This window comes from Globicephala melas, chromosome 7 (genome assembly GCF_963455315.2).
Source record: "Globicephala melas chromosome 7, mGloMel1.2, whole genome shotgun sequence".
Lineage (NCBI taxonomy): Eukaryota > Metazoa > Chordata > Mammalia > Artiodactyla > Delphinidae > Globicephala > Globicephala melas.
This window is the reverse complement of record NC_083320.1, coordinates 29,646,560-29,669,585: the sequence shown is the minus strand read 5'-3', so window position 1 is coordinate 29,669,585 and position 23,026 is coordinate 29,646,560. Positions and strand designations below refer to the sequence as shown.

Genomic DNA, 23,026 nt, shown 5'->3' with positions numbered 1-23,026 from the left:
TAAATAAAATAAATTTATTTAAAAAAATTTAATTCCAACAATGGGATGAAAAGAACCTTAGAATGTCAAAGGAGAGCTCTTCAAATGCACCAGGGCTCATTAGGAGAGAGATTTTATTTCCTGGGTTTCAGTGTATTTCTGATAGGGAAGAATCAGAATCACACCTTAGTTAGGTATGTTTTTTTTTTTAAATTTAATTTAATTTTTTTAGACAGCAGGTTCTTATTAGTTATCTATTTTATACATATTAGTGTATATATGTTAATCCCAATCACCCAATTCATCCCAGTTAAATATGTATTTTAATTTTTATTTCTTTACTTAGGTGGGTTGAGAATTTTCCAGGCTTTGAGGAAATTAAAGGTCTGATTCTTAGCTCTCATCTTATCTGTGGCCCTGGCAGATGAAGGCATGTCTGTATACCTGAAGCAGGACTCAGAATTCAGAAACTCACGGGGTGAGATGTGTGGGGGCTGACAGGAAGCCAGCCTTGATGCGGCTGACTTGTCCGTCTGCAAAGCTAATGTGATTTTCATAACGTCTAACGTCAGCTTGAGAAACTGAACATTATTGGGTCATAAAACGTTGTTAGGCAAGCTAATTGAACACGTTAGCTGAGCAGCCAGAAGAACACACAATTTGCATTTGTCTGCTGTGAATGCTGAGGGCTTAGCAGAATGTGCCACTGCGAAATATGCCTCTTCGGAGAATAAGAATTATTTTGAGCTGTTTATTTTAATGAACTGCAGGCATAGAAGAAGCTCTGAAAACAGAATAGAAATTACGCATTTGTAAAGGGAAATTTTACATTTGTAAAGAAAATTTACATGAGAAAAGGGATCTGTATCAGGAAGACAGCTATTATACTTCTTCATCTGAGAGACTTATCTGCTTGACCCAGCCGCCTTTGTTTACCGAACATTTCCTCTTTTCACCTTCTGGTGAATTGCCTTCCTGGACCTTTAAGCCCCAGACCCCATCCCTTTCCTTAGCTCAGGATGGAATATAACCCTCAATCTTCTGGCCACCTTTTAAGTGGGGCTCCTGTATGTATATAATTTAAAAAACTTTTCCTCTAGGGCTTCCCTGGTGGCGCAGTGGTTGAGAGTCCGCCTGCCAAGGCAGGGGACACGGGTTCGAGCCCTGGTTCGGGAAGATCCCACATGCCGCAGAGCAACTAAGCCCGTGCACCACAACTACTGGGCCTGCGCTCTAGAGCCTGCAAGCCACAACTACTGGGCTGCGTGCCACAGCTACTGAAGCCCGCATGCCTAGAGCACGTGCTCCGCAACAAGAGAAGCCACCGCAATGAGAAGCCCGTGCAACAAAACAAAGAGTAGCCCTTGCTTGCCACAACTAGAGAAAGCCCCCGCGCAGCAACGAAGACCCAACACAGCCAGAAATAAATAAATTAATTTAAAAAAATGTTTTTTCCTCTATTATTCTGTCTTTTTTACAGGGTGGGAGTGGGGTACTTAGCCAGGAACAATGAAAGGTAGAAGGAAAATTATTTTTCCTCCTCTAAAAGACAAAGTCTAGAAAAGCGAAAGCAGCGATCTCCACTGAGGGTGGGGTGGGAGCAGAGCAGAATAACCCTGGGGGAGGGAGTGGGTACGCTTCTTCAAATTACAAATATCCCTCGGCACCATAAGGATGTACACTCGCCCACGTTTGCCCCTAGTCCCTTGATTCCACAGAAATAATCACTATTAATAAACAAGGCGTATCTTTTGTCAGTGTTATCTGAGTTGGTGAAGGAGGTCATAGTAAACCATCTGCTGGAGGTGATATCCAGTCACCAGTTCCCATCCCTTGGCATCAGCTATATTAGTATTTACTGAGTTATATGCTGTCTTCTGTAATCACACAAAAGCACAATTTCATCCATAAAAGACATTTTTGAGGAGAATTTCAGGAAGTTTTGGTTACTTTAGATGGTTTGGGGTTTATTTTCTGGTAGTGGAGTGAGAAGCATTGAGCAGCAAAGGACGGAGAAAGAAGACAAAAGAAATGACATTTCACAAGCATTTACTGTGTGCCAAGCATAGTTTAAACACAGCCCACCCTGAAACCCAGGAAAATATGTCAGCCTTTTTATTTTTACGTTTTACCTACCACCTAAAACAACCGAGTTGTAACAGAAGTTTACTTAGCTTTGAAATTGGTCCCCCCAAATCAAGGACATTAAATAAAATCTCTCTCCTAGTCAGCCCTATAGTCTATAGTCTGCTATGTGTCTGAGGAGCTCCCTCTGACATCCTAACGTTTGCCTTATAGTTGATCCTTTATTCAAAAGTAGTGAAAGCTGAAGTGCTCAGGTGTGCTAGACATAACTTACTTGCATTGGTTAAGCTGGTGAGTCCGTTCATTGGAGGTCTGTTAAGGGAACCTCTCCTGTAAATTGCAGAGTTGGAGTTCAGTCCTGAGCATTCTGACTCCAAACACCATGCTCTTAAGACACGTAACTATTAGACTGTGCAGCTCTCTATGAGAGGAGATGTTTCCAGAATTGAGAGACTAGGAGGAAGGGGCAGGAATGACTTCTGCCAAATGAAAGGCTTTCAGGACGGTTCCAGCACGTTCTAAATCACTGCAAGTTCTCTGAAGCCTCGTGTGGTCAGGGTTTCAAGGGGTCTTTCCAGAGGGGCACATGTGTATAAGCAGGTCTATAGGGCCAGCTGGGCTCAGAGGGGAAGATACACAGTGCCTCTATCATATTGTTTTGGGGAATGGGATCTTTCTCTAAAAATAGCTTTTCTCCACTGATGCTAGAAATTTCACTGTTAGAAAATTGTTCTTTTGAAGAAATTCCATTTTATTTTATTATTGATTTAATTTTTGGCTGCGTTGGGTCTTCGTTGCTGCATGTAGGCTTTCTCTAGTTGTGGCAAGCAGGGGCTACTCTTTGCTGCGGTGCATGGGATTCTCATGGCGGTGGTTTCTCTTGTTGCAGAGCACAGGCTCCAGGTGCGCAGGCTTCAGTAGTTGTGGCTCGTGGGCTCTAGAGCGCAGGCTCAGTAGTTGTGGCACACGGGCTTAGTTGCTCCGCAGCATGTGGGATCTTCCCGGACCAGGGATCAAACCCATGTCCCCTGCATTGGCAGGCGGGTTCTTAACCACTGCACCACCAGGGAAGTCCCGAGGTTCCATTTTAAAAGACAGGCTTTCTATTAATCAAGTGAAGCTCTAGTAGTTAGAATGGACTGGGTAATTTTAAGATGATCATCCCCTCTCCCTACCCCAACCCCTCCAGAAAAAATTGGGGTCAGCAACTTGGCCTCCCATCTTACGATATGATCAAGAATATCTTTATTCTTTTCTTTTCTTGTTTGATGTTAAAATAGCACACTTGCCCCAAACACCTGAATACTCTGATGATAGAAATTTCAGAAATAGACATTTGGGAGAATATAATCAGGTCACATTGGTTTTTGTTAATGGTCATTTCTAGCCTTTTTGTTGTTGTTTGCAAAAAAAAAGAAAAAAAATTGACCCAGAACATAACCACTAGAAAAGAGATAATATGATACAGATGGACATTTTCTTTTAAAAGAAGCTAATTTGTGAAAAAGGGAAAGACTTCACTTCTTTTGAGTTTTTTTCCTCTTATACAGGGAGATGACTGCCTTCACGTGTAAATGCCCTTCTTAGGCCTGTTTCTTTGTGGTAGACAGAGTCAGAGATTAGACTTTGGGGTCTTTACTGGGTTAACAGTAAGGCTTGGGACCATGCAAAGCTTTTCCTTGGGACTCACAGTTGCAGACTCTGTGTTTCTGGGAGGTCACATAGAGAAGCCATGCCCACCTGGCCATACCGGGCAGCTTCCATGCAACTTAAACCAGAGAATTCTTAATGGGCACAGAGGACAAAGGCTTCATCAAATTCTTGCTTTAAATTCTGTTTGGCCCCTGCAGGAACCCAACCTTGAGGATACTTAGAAATTCTGTTAAAGGATTTAGCAAATAGCTTTTTAATTAAGATACACAAAGCTTTAATTCCCTGTGGAAATGGGGGGTGGGGAGCGGGGAACAGCTTCTATTGTCTTTCATTTGAAAAAAACCTTCTCTTTTAATATGCCAAATGCCAAATCAAATGAAATCTACATACAGGGATTTAGAATGATGTCTTAACTATCAGATGCTCAGGGCCTGAAACTTTTGGAGGCTAATAAAACACTCACTTCTCAGAAGGTGCCCATGCAGTGCAGCGGCAGGGAGGCTGGTGGGCAAAGGCTTCCGGGCTCTGTGCTCTGAATCTTTGTGGTAAAATAATTTCTCCGGGAGAACTGGCCGCAGCTACCCCGAGTCTTGGAAGAAGTATTTCCTCTTTTTGTAACCAAGGGAGGTAAATAATCTTTTAACTTATTGCCCTAGGGAAAAAAAAAATGCGGTTTGCCAGTGGTTAAATAAATCTGGTGTATGTCTCTTAGTTAACAGGCATCTGGGTGACACCATCCTTGGCTCTGACTCGAGAGAAAGGAGGGCTCTGGACGTTCAGACTCTTTAATTATGCTGCTTTTCTTGTTAAGCTGCAGATTATGGATATGATGTAAGTGTATCCGGATTTTTCTAAAATGTCACATTTGGGGAAAGGAAAAGGATCGAAGAATAAAGCATATTTTCTTGGCTTCTGTAACTGGTTCAATCACTGCTTGCGTTTTTCATTAGGAAATTGGTAGCCTGCGAGCGTACTGCAGCTGCAGATGTGTTTTGTTTGCAGTGCACAGTGTTTTCTAGAGTTTGAATTAATTTCCATCATTTAAAAATCAAGGGATCTTACACAGACATCAGATTGTTGGCTCCTCATGAAAAAAATTACCAGATCAGGGTAACCACGGGCCTGCATCCCACGAGGATACATTTGGACGAGGCTGAGTAGGGGCCGCACCTCATGCCACCTGGCCACTTCCGGCAGGGCATTTCTTTCCATGTCGACACTTTTCTCCCCTGCCTCACTCACTCACTCATGGACCACATTCATCTGGATCTTCTGGGAGTTTGCACTTGCAACCCTCATGTCCCTTTCCGATTCTTTTCCTCTTGAGTTTCTTCAGTTTAGGACAATTGCGTACACAGAAAGGTAAGTCATTGGGCAATCATTTTTATTGCATAAGGAATTTTAGGTTTGGTCATTTAAAAAATATGAATTCCCAGTGCTTGCCTTCTAAAACCTGACTGCATTATAAAGTATGATTAAATCAACAAAACCGGCTTCAACTAGCTTAACTATGGAACACTGGTGGGTGAAAAGGAAGAGCAATGGAAGAGATCTGCCCCGTGCAGACAATAATAGAGAGCTCTGTCTTTAGTGAATTTTAAACCAGTAATAAAACCAACTAAAGCCCTTCTGCTTTTTGTGATCACTGTGTGCCAGCAATTCTAAACAACTGGAAAAAAATCTTTAAGTTCTTTAAAATCTTTAAGTTCTAAAAAATATTGCTGTGATTATGTTAAGGGAACCACTGACTGAAACTGCCTGCCAGTGGCCAGGCATGATAGTAACCACTTGCATGAGTCATCTTACAACAGGAGTTCCTGGTAAGGAACGAGGAACTAACAAGCTACCACCCACCAGAAGAATTCGGGAAAGGTCAAAAGGACAGAGGAAATGCCAGTCGATATGTCCTACCAACCTCCCAGAATCCTTCTCGCTGGAATCCATCTTGGCTGAGCAATGCATGTGCCATCAGGATGGACCCTGAGTCAGAATGACTGGCCAGAGACAACCTGGAAACTAAGCCCATTACCGTACAACTTGAGACTGCAGGCCACATGGCAGAGCGGTTTTCCTGGGCTCCCTTACCCTCCTGCTCTCCGCCCAGGTGCCCCTTCCCAATAAAGTCTCTTGCTTTGTCACCAAGTGTGTCTCCTTGTACAACTTATTTCCAAGCGTTAGACAAGAGCCCAATCTCAGGCCCTGGAATTGGCCCCCCTTCCTGCAAAGATTATTCTGACTTTTAATTACATATACATAATTAAGTAAATTTTATTTTTGGGGACTTCCCTGGTGGCGCAGTGGTTAAGAATCCACCTGCCAGTGCAGGGGACACAGGTTCAAGCTCTGGTCCAGGAGGACCCCACATGCTGTGGAAGCAACTAAGCCTGTGTGCCACAGGCTTATCTGGAGAATGGGGATCATGATATTATCTACATCAGAGTGTTGTGAGATTTCTATAAGACAGTATATAGTAAAGCACATAAAGAGTAAGGTCTCAATAAACATTTATATTATTATTACTTGCTATGAATTGCCCAAAGTGCTTTTCACTTATACAATCTGTTGATGAAGGGCTATTATTACCTATCCACTTTGTGGCAGGGACCATAACTGCCTCCTCAAAATCCATTCCTTTCTTCTTTCTTACCTTCAGAACCACAATTTTATTTAGGAAATAAATATTGTTGTTGTATCCAGATAAAGCGCTACATTTCCCAGCTTCCACGGATGCTGAGAATGACCACTAGGATTTATGTAGAAAACATGGGCTGGGGCTTGAAGAAAAGCTGGCTCTGCTTTGGAGGGATGCTTTGGAAGGTCGACCAGATGACTGAAGATTCAGCAGCTCTTTAGGAACTACAAGGGAAGGAAAAGTGCAGGAGAGATGTTACAAAAAGCCTAGACTCCTCGAGACCTCAGCCTGGAAATTCTTGAGGCTGTATTACAATCTCCCACCTCCAAACTTATTGTTCATTAGAAATATAAGCCTTTATGTGTTTGGGTCACTACTACTTTGAGTTTGTTGTTATTATATTTTATTATATTTTGCCAAACCAAATTGTAACTCACATACACAACACCATGCTAAAATCCTTAAAAAATAATAATAACTTCATCATTCGAGATATCATTATAGGGAATTCCTTGGCGGTCCGGTGGTTAGGACTCCACGCCCTCATTGCCAAGGGCCTGGGTTCGATCTCTGGTGGGGGTACTATAATCCCACAAGCCATGTGGCACAGCCAAAAAAAAAAAAAAAAGGAATCATTATAATTATATTAAAGTCTCATTGTGTGAGGTAACCCGGGTAAGTTTGTCTTGAAACAAACAGAAAACTTTGGGAATATACCTCACAGTGTTGTTGTAAAGATGGAATAAAAAGAAAGAAAGCACATGAATTGACTTGCCTGATACAGTCCCTGGCATGCAGTGATTATTTGGTTTGTAGTGGCTAACATGATAGGGCTATCCCAAAGGGAATCAGGCTTGAGAAAACTTTGCCTTGTCCTTGGAGTAGAAAGCAGGGACAATTATGTTAATAGCTCATCAGTTGACAGTATGTATCATTATCTTTTTTGTCTGATAAATTCATTATTCAAGAGGATTTCAGTTCAAGAGTGATTGAGAAGATAAGTCATAAAGGAGGGTCAATAGACTTTCTGAGTCTGGAAGCACAAAAGGAGTGACTTTCTAGTCAAAGATGATGACAGGCCACAATTTGTAATCTCCTGATGGGAGATTGGATTTCTGGTCTATGAGAGAAAACGTATCCTTGTACCCTGCATCTAAGCTCTGAACTGATTATGTCACCGTTTAATGTCTAGGTAGGACGTGTATTCAGAAAAGCACAGCTGTGCCTGGTCCAGAGAGCTTGGCTCATCACTGCCTGATGCTTTACTCCTATTTGCTGGTCATACAACCAGCACATCACAACACAGAACAGGAATGAACTCAGTGGCTCTGTGTGTTTCTGAACAGTGGAAACATCTACAAAGATTGTCTCCCTAACCTGTGGTGGTCAGTGTGATTAATGGGTGACTTTGAAACTTTCAGACAGATGGTCATTGCCGAAAACCCTCAGTGAAGTCACAATTCACATGCTGAGGAGAAGTTTTTTAATTGGCTCAGTCTGTTTCAGCATCATACTCTTTTCAGTTAAGCTATAAAAGAGAAATAAAATGTCAGAGACAGAGACAGCGCCCAGTCGATGTATATTTATCTCATCTTAAGTTTATTCTCACCGGACTTAGGAAACGGGCCTCTCTGAAAATTGTTGGCCATGTCATGAGACATCTTTTGTGAAGCCACAGTGTCCAAGATGATGTGCAAAGCACATAAAACTACTGCTTTCCCAGCATTTTGTCCTGCTTATCCAAACAATGGCCTAATTTAAGTGGAAGGAAACATTTTCTATGGCAGCCATTCATAGATAGTTCATACATAGATAGTGTAGAATTGGTAATCACATTCTAATGTTATAAATTGTTTTATGACATTAAAAAACAAGCTAACTCAATTCTATGGTATATATAGGAGACACACCTAAATCAAAGAGATTATGCCACCTCCATACAATGGAGTCTTCTGCAGGTGACAAAGGAATAAAGAATATCTCTAGGGCTTCGCTGGTGGCGCAGTGGTTAAGAATCTGCCTGCCAATGCAGGGGACACGGGTTCGAGCCCTGGTCTGGGAAGATTCCACATGCTGTGGAAGCAACTAAGCCCATGTGCCACAACTACTGAGCCTGTGCTCTAGAGCCCACAAGCCACAACTACTGAAGACCGGGTGCCACAACTACTGAAGCCCGCACACCTAGAGCCCGTGCTCCGCAACAAGAGAAACCACCGTGATGAGAAGCCCGTGCACCGCAACGAAGCGTAGCCCCCGCTTGCCGTAACTAGAGAAAGCCCGCGTGCAGCAACGAAGACCCAGTGCAGCCAAAAATAAATAAATAAATGTATTTTAAAAAAAAAGGAATATCTCTACATACTGATGTAGAGTGTTCAGCAAGATAATTTCAGTAAAAAAAAAAAAAAAAAAAAAGATGGGTCCAGAACTATATTACAGTATGCTACTTTTTGAGTAAGTGTTGGGCTATACTCTGAAGGCCTACAAGGCCTGCACTTGCTCAGCTTCAAGACCAAAGAAAGAGCCTGGAGTCAGCAACAGAGACATCAATGGTTTAATGGATGGGGGATCCTACACGTCTGAAGCAAGGTCCTGGAGTGACATCCCACTGTGTGCTGCAGCCTGTGGGCAGCACATGGTGGCGGTCTTCACACCCAGGGGAAGGGAAGATTGCCAGGTATGGGGGGAATTGACATTAGGTTGGTTCATTAGTTACCAGGGAAACCAGCAGAGGGGCATGCCCCTCACTGTCCCTTTGGTAAGAACAATCTCTATGTAAAACAACTATACCCCAATTAAAAAAACAACAACAATAATCTCTAGCTGGGGCCTCGGGCAAGTGCACAGGAATGTCAGTCATGTGAGTAAGGTATAGATGAAGCAGACACTGGTAGGGCAGAGGATGTACAGAGAGCAAGAGAATAGCCATCTTGAGTGGTCTGACCATACAGTAAGATAGAGTGTATGTGTATGTATGTATCTACATGTGTGTATGTATATGTATATATTGACAAAGATTCTTTGCTTGACCAAACTTTACTCCATCTCCCCTGAACCCTCTCTTCACCAAGGATTCTTTCTTGCAAAATCTAGTTTTAGCAAGAATCCTGCTAAGTCAGTTTAGGAGAACTCCCCACAGATGCCTGATATAGATGCTAAATTACTAGCCTCTTTCTCAACCACCCCCAAAATTTAAGTAGTTTCCAAGCTTCTGGAATATGCCCCTAGGTTTCATTTTGAGGCTCTAGACCTTTGGTGGGATTTTCGCCCTCTCCTGAGGAAGAAAACTTCTTTCACATTTATTTTTTTAATTGAAGTATAGTTGACTAACAATGTTGCGTTAATCTCTGCTATACAGCAAAGTGATTCAGTTATACATATATATACATTCTTTTTTAAAATACTTTTTTCCATTATGGTTTATCATAGGATACTGATATAGTGCTTTGTGCTATACAATAGGACATTTTTGTTTATCAATTCCATATATAATAGCTTACATCTGCTAACCCCAACTTTCCACTCCATCCCTCCCCCAACCCTGTCCCCCTTGGCAACCACAAGTTTGTTCTCTATGTCCGTGAGTCTATTTCTGTTTCATAGATAGGTTCATTTGTGTCATATTTTAGATTCCACATATAAGTGATATCATATGGTATTTGTCTCTTTCTGACTTACTTCACTTAGTATGATAATCTCTAGTTGCATCCATGTTGCTGCAAATGGCATTATTTCATCCTTTTTTATGGCTGAGTAGTATTCCATTGTATATATATACCACATGAGGAAGAGTACTTCTTTAGGATGACTCCTAAGGAAATCATAAAAGAGATCTACATGGCTCAAATAGCAACTTCAGACTCAGAAAGAATTGGATGGGAGATAGCTGGATGTTTGATCCACTTAGATGGACTTTGGAAACACCAAGATGGTTGTTTGGTTGCTCCTAAGTCTGTCTCTTGACTCACTGTATATGGTTTACATACACTTGACTCAACATGGAAAGGACAAATTGTGGGATGTATTAGACAAACACATTTTTTCTGTGTTTACAGAGACGGTTTTTACATATCTTGTCACAGGAAGCAGGATGAGACACTCCAAACTTTAGGAAGTGTGTAGAGGACTTGGTAAGCATTCAAAGAACATGTTTAAGGGAATTCCCTGGAGGTCCAGTGGTTAGGACTCTGCACTTCCACTGCAGGGGGCATGGGTTTGATCCCTGGTTGGGGAACTAAGATCCTGCATCCTGCATGCCATGTGGTGTGGCCAAAAAATAAATTAATTAATTAAAAAAGCAAAAACAAGAAACAAAGAACATTTTAAAATATATTATTTATTTATTTTTTTGGCTGCATTTGGTCTTTAGTTGTGGTATGCAAGATCTTCATTGCCGTGAGTGGACTCAGCAGTTGTGGTCTGCAGGCTTAGTTGCCCCAAGGCAGGTGGGATCTTAGTTCCCTGACCAGGGATTGAACCCGCATCCCCTGCATTGGAAGGCGGATTCTTAACCACTGAACCACCAGGGAAGTTCCAAAGAACATGTTTAAGGCAAATAAAATGGTTGGGAAATTTGATGCAGTCCAGGCCTGGAAACTCTGAAACAATCATAATGGAATATTAGGAATTCCTTCCCCATCTTCATACAGGATCTTGAATTTGTTATCTGACTTAACCTTTTTTTAAAAAAATTTTATTTATTTATTTATTTATTTATGGCTGTGTTGGGTCTTCGTTTCTGTGTGAGGGCTTTCTCTAGTTGCAGCAAGTGGGGGCCACTCTTCATCGTGGTGCACGGGTCTCTCACTATCGTGGCCTCTCTTGTTGTGGAGCACAGGCTCCAGACGTGCAGGCACAGTAACTGTGGCTCACGGGCCTAGTTGCTCCGCGGCATGTGGGATCTTCCAAGACCAGGGCTCGAACCTATGTCCCCTGCATTGGCAGGCAGATTCTCAACCGCTGCGCCACCAGGGAAGCCCTCTGACTTAATCTTGATGTCATAATTCAGGAACTGCGGTGGTAAAGTACTGGCTCTCCCAGTTTTCCCTCTGCGGAGCCCCACTGTGCAGGAATGCCATTAATTTGCCCATGGCATAAAATCCTAGCTAATGCTTCAGAGGACCAGGCTTTGTCTTAGAAATATTTTCCAGTGGATAGAAAAACAGCTCTTCCTGTTTTATAGCTCACTGCAGGCTCTGTCCCTGAGAGTGTCCGTGGAACTGCTGATGCAGAAGTTTATTTCAGTGAGGCAGTATTAGGCAGCTGCTATGAGGGTGAGACTGACTCCCCCTGCTGAGTCTATGACTAATCACTTTATCCAAAACTTTGTTCCCTTTCTTGTTCCACCCATGTATTCCCCTCAGAATTGAGAAGTATCAAAGAAATGGCGGCAGGGGGCGGGGGTGGGGGGGTGGGGGTGGGGGTGGAGGTGGGTGGGGGGGTGAGGGTGGGAGTGGGGGGGTTGGGGTGTGAAACCAAGCAGAACTGTGCGGGGCCTTCTCAGGTACAAAAGCCCCTCCACATCTCCCATGTCTTGTTTATAGAAAAAAGGCGTTAGTCTCTTAGGCCTTTCCCCAGTTCCAAAAAGCAGACTCAAGCAGTTACTAATTTGAGAAATGAGGGAATGCAGAAACGAAGGAAAAGCAGTTAAACAAGAAAAGTAATGATAGTTGAAACAATGTTCAGCGATAAAACAGAGTGCTGGTTCCTCCTCAAGGGATTTACATAACAATCTGATGTATATCTTTGAGTGTTCTGCAGGAACTAAGACCCCTACCGGCTGCACGATGGTGACTACATGCTGACCACAGGGTGGAACCTGAAGATTAAAATTCCCTAAACATCACCCTGTTACCTCACCACCAACCAATCAGAAGAAATTCCACGAGCTGCAACCCTCACCACAAATGATGCCCTGAAAGCTACTGAGGAATTTGGGTCTTTTGAGAAAGAGCTGCCCTTTCTTCTTGTTTGGCCTTGCAATAAACCTGTATTTTCCTTTGCCACAGTCTGGTGTAGGTAGGTTGGCTTTGCTGAGCAGCATGCAAGAGGACCCAAGTTCAGTTCCAAAAAAATTTTGGTGATTACTAGGGGACAGCTATCCTGAGTATCTTACCCTTGGCACACAGGCTCCTGGCTGGTGGTGTCACTCAGATCCTCTCCAGCACTGCCGCAACAACTCTGCCTCACAGACAGTCCTGAGCACTTGCTGCACACCACCACTGTGCTTGCAGCAGCCCATCACTGGCCCACGGCACTTTCGATTCCATGATGAAGGAAACATTTCTAATGCATGGTGGAAGCTCATGTGGGATGACACCAATGTATTCTTCCCTACTGGGTGGCCTTGATTGGATTTTCCTTTTTTGGGGGTTGGGGGTGGGAAGAAAGGCAAAAGACTTGGTCATCTGATTTTGAGTGGAGTGCTGCTGTTGCAGGAAGGGGGACCAAGAGTGGGTTCTTGTCTAACACTTGGAAATAAATTGTCTGAGGAGACACACATGGTGACAAAGCAAGAGACTCTATTAAGAAGGGGCACCCGGGCAGAAAGCAGGAAGGTAAGGGAACTCAGGAGAACTGCTCTGCCACGTGGCTTGCAGTCTTGAGTTGTACGGTAATGGGGTTAGTTTCCAGGTTGTCTCTGGCTAATCACTCTGACTCAAGGTCCTTCCTGGTGGTATGCACATCTCTCAGCCAAGATGGATTCCAGCGAGAAGGATTCTAGGAGGTTGGTAGGACATATGGACTGGCATCTCCTCTCTCCTTTTGACCTTTCCCGAATTCTTCCGGTTGGTGGTAGCTTGTTAGTTCCTCGTTCCTTACCAAGACCTCCTGTTTTAAGATAACTCATCCAAGTGGTTACTATTGTTCCTGGCCAGGCGAGCAGTTACACCCCTAACAATTCCCCCCTGAGAGACTTCATTCTCAAGATACTTGTTGGAATTGGGGCAGAGGTCTCTTCTTCTGCAACTATTTCTGAAACAGGAGGGAAGTGGGCAGGGCACAATCTTTAAAAGAATGACATAGCCCAAGAACATGACATAAACTGATTAGAACCATATAGGTCCAAGATGGCGGACCAGTCGACTTCCACTAGACCTTGAGCCTCAGTCTACGCTCATTGTAACACACCAGCAAGCTAAATGACACACTCACAGGTGCCATGACAGTTCCAAGGCTGACCATAAGGGTCAAAAAGTGGGCAGGGGCCCAATTCCTGGAAATCTCCACCCCTTCCCCAAAGTAGTTGGACTACTCCTCCCACTCACTAGCCTATGAAATTACCCACCCCTATTAAAAACTGACACCTCCATAACCTGGGGCCACTCTCACCTTCTGAGATGGCCCACACTCTGTCTGTGGAGTGTGTTTCTCTCTAAATAAATCCACTTCTTACCCATCACTTCGTTTCTCACTGAATTCTTTCTGTGAGGAGACATCAAGAACCTGAGCTTCGTTAAGTCCTAGACCAGGTGTGTAATCTCAATTAAAAGACTGTGGGTTCAACTCCCAGTCTGAGTTGCATGGTTTCACCACTTTAACTGGAGTTTCCCTTCCGGGTTGAGGAGTCCCTTGGCCATTGGGCACCGCTTGAGTGGTAATTGGGAAACTCCCTGTTAGACCAAGGCTTGTTTGCACTTCTGTCTGGAATGGCAGGTAGGAAACTTTCCATTCTAGTGCTAGGGAACTTGCCACCCTGAGAAGCTGCTGGATGCGGATCTGCCAGTTTTTCTGCCTCTAGTAATATCGGCCATGAATAGAAACACGTGTTCTATTCCATCTTGTAGTCCCCTAGCATGTATTTTGCAAAGCTGGGGGATCTTCAGCTAGGTTCCCATGAAATAAAAAAAATGGTATTTTATCATAACACTGCTTAGCTTCAGTACTCCTTGGGGTGTGGAGAACAACAGCCCCTAATGGCTCTCTAAATTATAACAGCATCTTTCAACTAGAACTGTCTTGTAAAAGGGAAAGCAAATGGGATGAAATTCCTTATGCATAGGCTTTTTGTGCTATAATATCAAAGTGAGCCTTTTGGAATTGGTTTGGCTTTTACCTTGGGTGTGTGTGTGAGTATCTCTGTACATGAGTCTGAATCCTGTTTTCTCTTCCTGGTTTTGACCCTCCTTAGGGGTCCTGGTTTGGGGGAAGAACCCACTGGTGAGGGAGAAAGGAACTGAAAGGATTAATCATTCTCAGAGACACTCCTAGGACTGACCCTCATTAGAGGGCCATGGTACTGACCTTCATTAAAGGATCCTGATAACTTTCATCAGGCTGTTGAATGTTCTCCTAGGCTCATCTGTGCACTTCTTTGTAAAGTCCAGTTTTAGCAAGAATCCTGCTAAGTAATTTCACCAAAACCTCCCGCCCTCCGTATTTGACCACCCTGGATATCTGATCAGAACCCTCATTCTGAATTCACCCTCAGGTGATTCACCACCCTGGCCTGTCTTCAGCAAATCGTGTTAGGTGGGTTTTGCCATAACCTTCCTTATTCCTGATGTTTCCTCTTAGTAATTTTCCCTTCACTGTCCCCCCTCCTGCTCCATAGCTGTCAATTTCCCCTTGTCCATGCTGTATTGAGAGTTAAGTGCAGTCTCTCCTTCACTGTGAAGTCCCAGCTGGAGAGGTTCCCATACCTTTGCTACTGCCCTGAATAATGCTTGTCTTCCCATTTTAACAAGCTGTAAATGACAAATTAATCAGTCAATCTAAGAAAGAAGTGGAAAATTGTATTCAAGCCAAATTTGAGGATTATAACCCGGGAAGAGCATATCAAAAAGCTCTGAGAACTATTCCGTCCATTAGAAGTCAAGGCACAGTTACATAAGTTTTTGAGACAAAGGGCTGTACATCAAATGACGTTTATCGACAGTTTATATGATCCAGATCTAAGCATCATCAATGGTGGGTCGTTGATCCTTACAAGATCAAGGAGGAATGTTATCTTTGGAGGAGTTGTCTCGATGCTAGGAGAAGGTTGCTCTTTTTGGTTGAGCAGGTTTGGTCGATGCACGATGTCTATACAGTGGACAGTGCGGAGAGAGGAGACCAAAGGGCAAAGAAGAAGATTTTTTTTTTTTTTTTTTGTCACTCCCCAGAACATGCGGGATCTCAGTTCCCCGACCTGAGGGATTGAACTCGGGCTCATGGCAGTGAAAGCACTGAGTCCTAACCCCTGGACCACCAGGGAACTCCCAAGAATTCTTTTGTTTAAATTTTTCTTGTCTTGCCATAAAATATGAATTTTATTTCACAAAGCATCACTGAATATCATTCTTCACGGCAGCACCGTAAGGGACACCGCGACACCTTGCGGCCAAACTGCAGTGTCGCACGGACCTCAGCACCTGGAGCGAGTGCAGATCTCAGAGTCTCATGGAACTCTGCACCTTGGCTCCCTAAGTGATACTTCCTATCACTTCTCCCTGCTGAATACTTCCTCCCTACTGGATCGCCCTGTACCTCTGCTCGGTACGAGGGGCCTTCCCCGGGCACTCTTTGGTGAGTCTTTGCTTTGCCTAATTTTAGTCAGATCCCTGAAGCTTCTAGACTCATCTGTGCAATTCCTCTAGAATCCTGTTCTGGCAAGAACCCTGCTAATCAGTTTCACTAGAACTTTCCACCCTCCATAACTGATCACATTAGATATCTGATCAGGTTTGTCATTCTCCAGCCCCCAGGATGAGTCTGACCAGCCTGTTGAGTGTTTAGAAGAATTCGGTTGGATTGGTTTAGTCAGAACACATCTTTTCATGATGTTTCCTCCTCATAATTTTACATCCACTGCCCCCGACCCTGCTCTTGGCTGGAAGTTCCCACTTGCCCATGCTGTATCCGGAGCTGATTGCGGTGTACTCCCAATCGTAGAGGTCCCTATCCCTAGGGCTGCGGTCCTGAATGAAGCCTGTTTTACCACCTTAACAACTGTCATTGAACTTTTGTTTTAGAGTGACACCGCATACCACACTGTAAACTGCATTGCTGGCAACAGGCATCTATGGCATCGCACATGTCTCGTACTTAGCCCAGTCCGTAGGTATTGCAAGCCGCTCCTTTCGCGGCACTTTGCACGGCACTGTCAGGAAGAGCGAGAGGAGGGAGCTCAACGTTCTTTTCGAGCTCCCTAAATTTTTTTTTTTTCAGGTAAAAACCATGTTTTCCTTTTTATTGACACCTTTTCCTCTCTTGGCTGCTACTTTGGTAATAATTAGGTCCCCACCTCTCAAGAACACTGCATCTGAACAGGCTGAGTATTGCATGTAAACGCTGCATGTGAACACAGTCTCCAAACCAGGGCTTTTGGAATAACAAGAACAACATAACTAGGAACAAATAACAAGAACAGCAAAACCAGCCTTTCTCTTCACTTACAAAGGAGTCACTCAGAGGGGCTTCCCTGGTGGCGCAGTGGTTAAGAATCCACCTGCCAATGCAGGGGACACGCGTTCAAGCCCTGGTCTGGGAAGATCCCACATGCTGTGGAGCACCTAAGCCCGTGCGCCACAACTACTGAGCCTGTGCTCTAGAATCCGTGAGCCACAACTACTGAGCTGCGTGCCACAACTACGGAAGCCCGCAAGCCTAGAGCCCGTGCTCTGCAACAAGAGAAGCCACCGCAATGAGAAGTCCACGCACCGCGACGAAGAGTAGCCCTCGCTGGGCTTCCCTGGTGGCGCAGTGGTTGAGAGTCCACCTGCCGATGCAGGGGACGCGGGTTCGTGCCCCGGTCTGTGAAGATCCCACATGCCACGGAGCGGCTGGGCCCGTGAGCCATGGCCGCTGAGCCTGCGCATCCGGAGCCTGTGCTCCGCAGCGGGAGAGGCCACAACAGTGAGAGGCCCGCGTACCGCAAAAAAAATAAAAAAAAAAGAGTAGCCCTCGCTTGCCACAACTAGAGAAAGCCTGTGCACAGCAATGAAGACCCAGTGCAGCCAAAAATAAATAAATATATATTTTTTAAAAAAGGAGTCACTCAGAGGGTCCAAAGCTCTGCTTTCCAAATGTAGAAAACCTGGAGCTCAATGTAAAACTGGAAACCAAAACGTACCAGAAATGAAGCATAGGACAATACTTCCTCAAATGCTCAAGGTCTGATCATCCTGCCTCTTCTACGAGGAATGGCCCCACTCCAGCATTTTTAAAGGAAATGCTATTTCTCTTTCTATTTCATTTTCTAGCTGGGTATAAGATCTGCTAAAAATGATACAATGAATCAGAATAAATCAGCTCAGTCACAAGAGATCCTCCCAGATAATGATTTTTGGTTGCTGAGATTATTCAGCACATCATTTCAAAGTGGCAAAATTCAGGACAATCTTGGAGAGAATTCAAAAGTGGCAGCTATACTCGCTGATAGGTTCACGTGAGACACAGGTACATACAACCCCATTTTACAGTGTATATGTCAAGGGGCCAAGACCCCTGATCAGCACCACAAGTTATTTTGTACATTACACTGCACAGGACAACAGAGGGAAAGACACCTTCTTGGAGAGGTTCTTATCACTCTGAAGGAGGCTAGAGTCCAGCGCCCCGGGTGGTAAGACGAAATACCAATAGTTCAAAAACCTACCCTGGACTTATTTTGAACCGAGGTAGAAAGACACACAGATATGAAAATGATTTCCATGAAGGAAGAATATATTTATGACACCATAGTCTCCCACAGCTGGTCATGCAGGACCACCTGGGGAGGTAGCAGGCAAGGTCAGCAGGCGGGGACCGGGTGCAGAGGCAGGGGGACATCGAGCGGGTTGGAGCCTTTAGGGAGGTTTTCTTGGGAAAGAATGGGAAAAGCAACGTGTGAAGCTTCGACCCGCAGTCCCGCAATACTTGCAACTTCCCAGTCTTGAGATTGAAGAAAGAATTCAGGGTCAGAGTCAGAGATATCAACGATTTATCCGACAGGGAATCTTACAAGTCAGAGGCAAAGGTCCTGGAGGGACGCTCCACTGAGTTCGGCAGGTAGGAAAGCACAGCAGGCTTTGCTACACACGGGAGGAGGAGGTGATCACTTATGGGGGGCATGACGTCAGAGGGGCTCCTTGGTTGCGAGGGGACTGATGGAATGCATTCCCCCACAGCATTTTGGGTTAGCAACTGTTGAGAGGGCCGCTGTTTCCTGCTGATGACCGAACAGATTGGAGCCATTCTGGTCCGAGGGCTACAACAATCGTTAGCTGGGGATTGGGCCAATCACGTGGGCAGTTATTGATGAAATTTTCAGCTTAGCTAACACAACATTGTGAATCAATTACACTTCAATAAAAAAAATTAACTCAGTGAAACAAACAAACTCCCCAAAGATAATGTAAAGGAACAAATTCAGTTAGTCCTTGTTATGGACTGAATCGAATCCCCCAAATTCATCAGAACGTGACTGCGTTTGGAGACAGGACCTTTAAAGGGGTAATTAGGTTAAAACGAAGGCATATAGATGGGCCTTAACCCAATATGACTGGTGTCCTTATAAAAAGAGGAAACAGGGAAACGGTCAACATAAACAGAGGGAAGACTATGTAAGGACGCGGTGAGAAGGCTTCTCTCTCTGAACCAAGGAAAGAGGACTCAGAAGAAACAAACACTCTCAATACCTTCATTTGGGCCTTCCAGCCTCCAGAACTGTGAGGGGATAAAGTTCTGCTGATTAAGGTAAGAAAAACTAACAAACAACCTTTTAGCTTAGAGAGATGCCTAGAGGCACGAGGCTGGGAAGCGCACCTACAGGGTGTCCCGTGAGGAGAGGGAGGGTGGGTGTGCGAGTCCACAGCCTGGGGCACTTTAGCTCTTTACCTGGAGGCACCTAATGTCCCAGCAGAGCCGGACAAGCATCCTACTCAAGCATGAGGACCGCTTCGCACACCCAGTGCAGAGCTGCTGGGCGTCTCCATTGTCTGACCATAACAAGGGCTGGATTCTCACCCAGATCTGCAAATCAAGAGACACATCTCTCTGGAAGATAAGAGCTCCATCCTCAAGATAAAAAAAAGAGACTGGAGGAATACCTGTGTAGGGAATCCTCTCAAGGAAGGACGGCCATACCTGGACCCAAGGGGCTTGCTTCCTGTGGGGGGCTCCTGTCTTATGTGCAGCAGACAGAATGTCATAGTGACTCAGCAAGGGGGGTGCTCCAGGGCACCGAGACCATCATGCAGTATCTCACCCTCTGCTACACCGTGTAGTCGTCTTTTTACAAGTGAGAAGTACGACATTATTCTGCAAGCGGAAGATTCCAGAGGCTTAAAAACGCAAAGGTTTGCACCTTGGGAGCCCCTTGGAACGTTGACAGCTCAGGATCTAAAAGAAAGTTCTGTGTTGATGAGTTACACTGTTCACGTGGAAGGAAATGTCAGTTTATAATCAATAATAATATTAGTGGTCCAGTGGTTAGGACTCCCCGCTTCCACTGCAGGGGGCATGGGTTCGATCCCTGGTCAGGAACTAATATTCCGAAAGCCGCGCAGTGCGGCCAAAAATAATAGTAATAAGAATAATAAGAATACTAAGAATAGGGATAATACTGAGTGAGGTTATAACTAAACCTCAACGTATAAAGGAGATGTAAAAGGAGCACATAACTTAGTGGGTGAGCCATGAAACTAGAGATGGGATTTGGGGGTAAATTTGCTACTATCTGAATTTTAATCCAGACATCTCTGTTAACAAGCCATTGGGAAGTCATTTCCCACACATTTCCTCCTTTTTACAAAGAAAGGGCTGGCTCAGTTATTTGATAAAGCCCCTTTCGGGCCTGAATTCGTTGGCTAAGATTTACTGTAGTGTCTTAACGCTTTTTCATGCCACAGTAGTGTGGAATATTAGAGGAAAATCTAGACTTTTAGTTGATAGAGAGCCAGTTGGAATATCAATGATAGGATTTAGTTTTAGGAAAAATTGGTTTGATTTTTAGCTTGATTACTTTAGCTTTAATATTATTAGGTGAACTTGAGCAAATCATTTAATCTTTGAGCCTAGTTTTCTCACTTACAAAATGAGGCTAATAGGCTAAATGATTTCCGAGTTTCCAGCTAGTCCCAGAGTTCTGTTTCTACATAGTTGTTTTATCATACTGTTGCTTAACTATCATGCTGTGACTAACACTTTAGAAGCTACTAATTTTACGTCAAGCTTTAAAGTCTATAGTTTTTTTAAAAAATAAATAAATTTATTTATTTATTTATTTTTGGCTGTGTTGGGTCTTCACTGCTGTGCGGAGGCTTTCTCCAGTTGCGGCGAGCGGGGATTACTCTTCGCTGCGGTGCGTGGGCTTCTCATTGTCGTGGCTTCTCTTGTTGCAGAGCGTGGGCTCTAGGCGCCCAGGTTTCAGTAGTTGTGGCTCGTGGGCTCTAGAGCGCAGGCTCAGCAGTTTTGGCACACGGGCTTAGCTGCTCCGCGGCATGTGGGATCTTCCCGGGCCAGGGCTTGAATCCGTGGCCCGCTGCACTGGCAAGCAGATTCTTAACCACTGTGCCACCACGGAAGCCCCTAAAGTCTATAGTTTTTATCTTCGGAAAATATTATTTGATCTTCAGTATGTCCAAGCCAATTTAATAAAATCACCTTAAAACAGGGGGAAAAAAACTTTCAGCTTAGGATGGGGAGGCAATCATACACCTAGGTAAGGGTGAGGCAGGGCCAGGTCCAGCAGGGGATATACAGAGAGCAAGAGAGCAGCCATCTTATGAGACCTGATCATACACAATGTAAGCAAGGGTAACATGCTGCAAAAAAAAAAAAAAAAACCCAATAAAAGCTGGCACCTAAACTCCCCCTGAGCTCCTGTCTTCTGTCTTCTGACGAGGTCAGCGATTTTCCACACGGCCCCGTGCGTCGTGCCTGCTGGCGGTGCCTTCGGTCTTTAGGACCTGGAAAGGTTCACTGAATGAAGTGTATATATATTTTTTATATATTCTACTGTAATCCTTGGTGTCAGAGGATGGCAACATCAAACTGAGCACTGAACACACCAATTTCAAAAGTAAAGAAAAGATACACTGGAAAATGTAAAAATGAATGGAGACGATATTAGTCAAACTAAAGTGAACGATCGGAGGATGACAGCTCTCTCATAAAAACGACAACAACAAACAACCTATCACTGGAGAGTCTGAATAGCTCCTTAGCTTTAGGGTTGTTTCCCAGCTGTGTAAAACGTGATCGTGGAGAGTCTGAGGATCTTAGTACCTCCTGAACCTTGGGATGCAGGCCATGCCGGCTTCTCCCAGGCAGTGAGCCGTAGCTCGGAGACCATGTTAGAGACCCCTTGACATTAGTCGCTCTTTTATTTTCTTTTACTTAAAAAAAATTTTTATTGGGGACCTCCCTGGTGGTCCAGTGGTAAAGAATCCGCCTTCCAATGCAGGGAATCGGTTCGATCCCTGGCAAGATCCCATATGCCGCGGGGCAACTAAGCCCGTGCACCACAACTAGAGAGAAGCCCGCGTGCTGCAAGGAAGATCCTGCGTGCGGCAAGGAAAGATCCCACGTGACAAAGATCCTGCGTGCCCCAACGAAGATCCCGTGTGACAGAGATCCCGCGTGCTGCAACTGAGACCTGACACAGCCAAATAAATAAAAAAAATTTTTTTATTGGACTATAACTGATTTACAATGTTGTGTTAGCTGCTGCTGTACGGCAAAGCGAATGTTATACATATACATATATCCACTATTTTTTAGATTCTTTTCCCATATAAGTCATTACAGAGTTTTGAGTAGAGTTACCTGTGCTACACAGTAGGTCCTTATTAGTTATCTATTTTATATATAGTAGTGTGTATATGTCAGTCCCAATTTCCCAATTTATCCCTCCCTTCCTTTCCCCCCTGGTAACCATAAGATTGTTTTCTGCGTCTATTTCTGTTTTGTAAATAAGTTCATTTGTACCATTTTTTTAGATTCCACATATAAGCGATACCCTTATCCTTATTCTTATCCTTCTCCGTGTGACTTACTTCACTCAGTGTGACAATCTCTAGGTCCATCCACGTTGCTGCAAATGGCATTTGTCACCCCCTTATTTTCTGTCTTTGATATAAATCCTTAAGGATAGTTTGAATTCTCTCTAATCTAGGAAAGTTCCTCAGTCTCTATCTCCTCCTCTCCCCCACCATTTCCCTCCATCGGGTGTTCACCACACACACAGTCAGTGAGTCCCTCTGCCTGCTCTGAGCAGCAGCCTTGCAGGGACTGGGCCATGGTAGTGAGAGCCCCGAATCCCAACCACTAAGTCACCAGGGAACTCCCCTAGTAGCATCAGTTTTATCTTTCCGATGCTTTTGCATGCTAATAAATGGCAGCACTGGGAATTCCCTGGTAGTGCAGTGGCTAGGTCTCAGCTTTCGCTGCTGTGGGCCCGGTTCAATCTCTGGTCGGGGAATGAAGATCCTGCAAGCCTCGCAGCACAGACAAATAAAGAAAAAAAAAGTGTCAGCACTTGATAGCACACATACATTGATTAGGTGCTGTGTAATCTCTCTGTTTTTTTTTTTTGGTTCATAATTGATTAGTTTTGACAAAAGGTCAATTGATGACTGCAAAGAACGTGAACTGATAGAATGTAATATTCAATTTTATACACATATTTATCTTTTTGCCAAAAAGTGGTGTCCTATTTCTCTTGAATACCATATATCACCTCAGTATTTAACATTTGGTTCAACTGAATACAGATGG

General features: G+C 44.2%; 1 protein-coding gene across 2 annotated transcripts in view; it reads right to left on the bottom strand.

Annotated features, from left to right (window-relative positions):
* CMKLR2 (chemerin chemokine-like receptor 2) overlaps nt 1-23,026 on the bottom strand; it is an 82,366-nt gene that overhangs the window by 46,344 nt on the left and 12,996 nt on the right. The window contains exons 3-4 of one of the 2 annotated variants that reach the window (XM_060301961.2): nt 6,365-6,573; nt 4,181-4,369 (exon numbers count right to left, since the gene is read on the bottom strand). The gene's annotated coding sequence lies outside the window, so the exon portion shown is untranslated. Of the gene's footprint in view, nt 1-2,338; nt 2,508-4,180; nt 4,370-6,364; nt 6,574-23,026 lie in introns of those variants that run through there. The other variant, XM_060301962.2, reaches the window with a different exon arrangement.